The following is a 6,179-nucleotide window of genomic DNA, read 5'->3' on the forward strand; positions in this document are numbered from 1 at the left end:
TGCTAACAAACGCTTGGTGTTTACCTTCATTATAACCAGAATATCTGTTCATTAAAGAACTTTTGATAGCCATGTGCCGCACCACTCAGCCGTTAACTTTCCTGTACAGGGCAAAAACTCAACACGTACAGTCTTGTCCTAGAAAACCCTGATCACAGTGTATATGAGGTCTTATGGCATATTATTTCGTTTTCCCAGAGAAAATCTTGAATTAGCTGCTCGTTCCGCACCTCAACAGCCTAGAATTGATCATGCTTACAGGGGTTTCAAAGTGTGTGTGTGTGTGTGTGTGTGTGTGTGTGTGTGTGTGTGTGTGCGCGCGCGCGCGCGCGCGCACGTGTGCTATAAAAGCTCTTTAATGCACCTTTTGGTTCCATCTCTGAATCGTTTTCTCAGGTTCCTCTTGTAGGTACAAAGTTCAAAGTCCCTTGTAAGGCAAACTGCCCCCACCACTGGACTCAGCGCGGAGCTGCTGTGGGCGGCCTGTCTCCCTCAGCCCCAGCTGATTGGGCCACGGAAAGACATCTGATCAAGCGCAGCCAATCCATAGACGGGCCCGAGACCCTTGTCCAGTTTGTAAAGCTGATCTGGCCAATTAGATTCCCTCTTGGAGAGTTCAAACAAGGAAATCCTGAGAGCCAAGTAAGCGATGGGTTTGGCAGATGGTTCTGGCTGTACAAAATAAATAAGCTGGAGTCAGGTGGTGAGGAAAATTAGAACAGAGAAAGAGAATAACCGAACACTACGAGTAGGCGTAGCACATTGTGATACCGCTGCTTTAGAGTTCCCAGGACTGACCAAACCCACGGCAGCTCCCAGGTCTACGCTTCCTCAGGCCAGGATGTTTAGACTTTCCCTGGTTTCTGTGTCTGTAGTTTCCTGGTGTTTCTTCAGATCATCCGAATAAGTTTATTTCAGCCACACTAACCCAACTGAATTGGCAGATTCCAGGTTGGGATTACATGGTGAAAAAGTAGGACCATACTTAAGTTTTTTGACTGTGCTAGCGTGCTGTGGGTGTCCGACTCAGTGCGTCCCTATGGACTGCAGCCTGCCAGGCTCCTCTGTCCATGTCCATGGGATTATCCAGGAGAGAAACCTGGAGTGGGTTACCGTTCCCTCCTCCAGGGAATCTTCCCCACCCAGGGATCGAACCTGTCTCAAGTCCATCTGGCAGGCTGAATTTTTAGCAGGAGCGCCACCCGGGAATGGCTTCTCAAAAATGTAATTTTGCACTCAGATGACACATGCGTAGCAGTCATGTTGATCTGCTCTCTGTGCTAACTTTGACAAAAGGCAGCTTGAAGTGCAACACCAGGAGAACCCAGTGTTCCCTGTCTCCTGTCACTGCCCACTTGCATCCCAAGTCAGGCTCACCCAGCCACCCTGGGCCCAGGCTGAGAGTTAAAATTAATCCCAATTCCTGGCAGGTACTGTGTCTTCAGCACTGCCTCCACGAACAGACGGATGTCAGCTCACCTGAAATCAAATCACTTAATTTCTTGCCCCTCTACTTTATGCTTGGAACTCTGACTCTTCCGGGAACATGTTTCCTGGAAGAAAGTGAAAATGAAATTCACTCAGTCGTGTTCAACTCCTTGCGACCTCATTCACTATACAGTCCACGGAATTCTCCAGGCCAGAATGCTGGAGTGGGTAGCCTTTCTCTTCTCCAGGGGATCTTCCCAACCCAGGGATCGAACCCCGGTCTCCCACATTGCAGGTGGATTCTTTACCAGCTGAGCTATCACCGAAACCGTTCATGTTTCTTGGGCACTGTCCATTCAGGATATGGCCTCACTAAGTTTAACAGTTTAATCAATCTCAAGTTCAGCATGTTTATGATCCACTGTTGACAATGCGGAGTGACATCTAAGGTAAATAATTCCTTATCAACAGTTCAGCTCAGTTCAGTCACTCAGTCCAACTCTTTGCGACCCCATGAATCACAGCATGCCAGGCCTCCCTGTCCATCACCAATTCCCGGAGTTCACTCAAACTCATGTCTATCAAGTCGGTGATGCCATCCAGCCATCTCATCCTTTGGCATCCCCTTCTCCTCCTGCCCCCAATCCCTCCCAGCATCAGGGTCATTTCCAATGAGTCAACTCTTCGCATGAAGTGGCCAAAGTATTGCTTCACTGTAAATCTCTGAGTATGCAAATTCTATTTAAGACTTTAAAAACACCACCATCTTCTTGGGTCTTTACCAGGAAAAAGATTTGTCCAGGCTCCAATGGTCTACTCGTTTTTTGCTTGTATACCCTTTTTAGGGCAGCAGAGATAATGTATAAACTAGATGTTCATGACTCACTTTTCTCCTTATATCCACCTTCACATAATGTATCAAAACATATACAAGAGGAGAACAATGTCCAGGAAAATTATTTTCTTTAGTCATCATTTGTCTATACCTTATCCCACTTTGCAAAATAAGCATTACACTAAGTTATTTTTACAAATCTTGATTCTTTGCATTTAACTTTCTTTTAAATTTATTTAGTTAATTTTAGCTGCACTAAGCTTTCATTGCTATGCATGGACTTCTCATTTCAGTGGCTTCTTGTTGTCCAACACCAGCTCTAGGGCACTCGGGCTTCCGTAGCAAGCGGAGCTTGAGCTCAGTAGCAGCAGCTCCCTGGCTTAGCAAGCTGTGGCATGTGGGATCTTCCCAGAACAAGGACTGAACTGGTTTTCCCTGCATTGCAAGGCAGACTTTTAACCACTGGACCACCAGGGAGGCCCTGCATTTAACTTTAATCAAAGAATGTGTACAGGTATGATGATCAGTTAAGAGAAGAAGAGCTTGTAAATAATTATGTCGATAATGGCTGAAACTTGCACGTAGAGTTCAGAGTCTCATTTGATCACTGATTGCACTTGCCAATGTCATAAAAAAATATTACAACTCATATGTGAAATGCAAATCAAAGCCTTAATGAAATTTCATATTATACTTTCCAGATTGGCAAAAAAAAAAAAAACCTTAAAAAGTAGACAATGGCAAGTATTGGAAAGGATTTGAAATAACTGGAGCATTTATTCACTGTTGGTAGGAGTATAAATTACTAGAACCACTTTGGAAGTTAATTTGGCATCATCTCTTTAAGCTGAACATTCATATACCTTTGATCCATCAGTTCCATGCCCAGGTTTATCCCCTGGAGGACTTTGTGGAGAAGCGTACCTAGAATAATTCAGTGATGTTCATAACAGCAAAAATAAGGAACTAACTCAAATGTCCATTGATAATATATAGATGAGTTGTAGCATGGCCCTGCAGTGTTGTTTATAAAAGTGAAGGGAAAACAGGTGACTTAAATGATAAAATTGAGTTGCTCTTGGATTAGAGTAATGCATGAAGACTTAGTGACTTTGGATCAAATTGAAAACATCAAATGGATAAATCTCAGAAACATGATTGTGAGTGAAAGAAGCAAATCACAGAGAAATATATACAATATGATTCCACTTACATGAAGTCAAAAGCAGGGAAAACCAAGCAATACCTTGTATAGGGATACGAACATCTGTGGTAAAACTATAAAGAAAAGCAAGTGATCGTGACCACAAAATTCAAGATGATGGTGACTTCTGGAGGGGGAGAGAAGGGGGTGGTGTCGGAAACTTCAAGATTAAGGGTCATCCCCTTTTTCTGGTGTGTTGTGATCACATCTCTGTATCTTACATATATTTTCTAAATATTTTGTACCTGTTCTATATTTAAAATGCTAACATTTTAAAACTTTTGATATGCTTTATTACCACCTGTTGGCACATTTTATATTAACATCTTCATTTCACTATCATGAGAATCTCAAGGTTTTTCAACAGACTCAGCTTGTTTGTGTTAGACTATAATTGCTACTTTTTAGATTCAGCATGTCACTGCTCAGGCTAGTGGTCCTTTACTATATTGCCTGCTCAGAACCTGTGGGAGGCAGCTTGTGAAGTGATCCCTGGTGATCTCCACCTCCTGGTCATCATGTCCCCTCCTCTTGAATATGGACTGGACCTTGCCATTCACTTCAAACAAATAGAATACAGCAAAAATAGTACAATGTCACCCCGGAGATTAGGTTACAAAAAGGCTTTAGCTTATGTCTTGGGTATCCTCTTTAACTCACTTGCTCTGAAGAAAACCAGATGCCATATTGTGAGCTGCCCTATGGAAAGATCTATGTCTAAGAGTCTTTCCAGAGCAACTAAGAACTGGCCACAACTTAGCGACTAGGAGCCAGTGCCTCTGGCTGGCAACCTGTGAGTGAGGTTGCGAGCAGGTCCACTCCCACTGAGCCTTAAGATGACTATCCTGCCCAACACCTTGACTGCCTCATGACAGACAAGATTTGAGTCAGAGAGATCCAACTAAGCCACACCCAGATTCCTAGCTGCAGAACCTCTTTGGCAGTAAACATTTGTCGTTTAAGTCCCTGAGTTTGGGGTAACTTGTTAGCAGCAATCAATATCTAACAGAGGTTCTCTTTCTTCTCTTGTTTGGGGGAATTATATCACTTTCACCACTTCTTCATCTTAAGTGTGAATAGGCTCTACCATCTGCTTATAAGTTCCTCTCTCGACCCAGCCACAGTGATTGGTCAGTGAGTGGACACCAGATCCAAGCTAGACCAACCAAAGTACCTGTAATAGGCATTGTAGATTGCCTACCCAATGTCTGTTCCCTCTTTTCTCCTTAGTTGAACCATACCTCATCAGGACACTTTGTTCAGTTGCTAGGTCCTATCTGACTCTTTCCGACCCCACAGACTGCAGCATGCCAGGCTTCCCTGTCCTTCACCATTTCCCAGAGTTTGCTCAAACACATGTCCATTGAGTCAGTGATGCCATCCAACCATCTCATCCTCTCTTGTCCCCTTCTCCTCCTGCCTGCAATCTTTCCCAGATCAGGGTCTTCTAGAATGACTCCACTCTTCACATCAGCTGGCCAAAGTATTGGGGCTTCAGCTTCAGCATCAGTCCTTCAAATGAATATCCAGGGTTGATTTCCCTTAGGAGTGGCTGGTTTGATCTACTTGCAGTTCAAGGAACTCTCAACAGTCTTCAACACAGCACAGTTCAAAAGCCTCAATTCACTGGCATTCAGTCTTCTTTATGATCCAACTCTTACATCCATACATTTGGTCGGCAAAGTGATGTCACTGGTTTTTAACACACTGTCTAGGTTTGTCATAGCTTTCCTTCCAAGGAGCAAGCATCTCTTAATTTCATAGCTGCGGCCACAGTCTGCAGTGATTTGGGAGCCCAAGAAAAGAAAATCTGTCACTGATTTCACTTTTTCCCCTTCTATTTGCCATGAAGTGATGGGACTGGATGCCATAATCTTAGTTTTTTGGATGTTGAGTTTTAAGCCAGCTTTTTCACTCTCCTCTTTCATCCTCAGCAAGAGGCTCTTCAGTTCCTCTTCACTCTCTACCATTAGAGTGGTATCATCTGCATATCTGAGGTTGTTGATATATCTCCCAGCAATCTTGATTCCAGCTTGTGATTTATCCAGTCCAGCATTTCACATGATGTACTCTGTATATAAATAAAATAAGCAGGTGACACTTAGCCAAAGAGAATAAAGTTGATGTACAGAGTGCTTCCCAGGTGGCTCAGTGGTAAAGACTCCACCTACCATGCTGGAGACACAGGTTCAATCACTAAGTGGGGAAGATCCCCTGGAAAAGTAAATGGCAACCCACTGCAGTATTCTTGCCTGGGAAACCCCATGGACGAGGAGCCTGGTGGGCTCCAGCTCATGGGGTCACAAAAGAGGGGTCACAACTTAGCAACTAAGTAACAACAACAGAGAGACGTGGCAAGAAAAACTGAGAGAGACCTTGTGTTCCCTCAAAACCTCTGTAAGGGAATCAATCAGGCTAGCCTTCTTGCTTCATCTTAACTCTTCCCAAGAAAGAGATGTCTCAGAACTAACTTGCTTTTCCCATCACCAAACCAAGAATTGTGCACATTTCAAAAAAATGGTAAAAAAAAAATTTCTTTTGGTAAAAAAAAAATTAAAGACTTGGATCATGGGCACTTAGGCTATGTATTTGCATAATTTTATTAATTTATATAATTTCATATAGCTGGTAGCAGTAAGCTAAATGACTCACAGCAACTTAGGGATCTCAGTGTCTATGAGAGAATCTCTATCTTTCAAAGTAATGAATTTA

Source organism: Ovis aries, chromosome 1, assembly GCF_016772045.2.
Source record: "Ovis aries strain OAR_USU_Benz2616 breed Rambouillet chromosome 1, ARS-UI_Ramb_v3.0, whole genome shotgun sequence".
NCBI classification, from domain to species: Eukaryota; Metazoa; Chordata; class Mammalia; order Artiodactyla; family Bovidae; genus Ovis; species Ovis aries.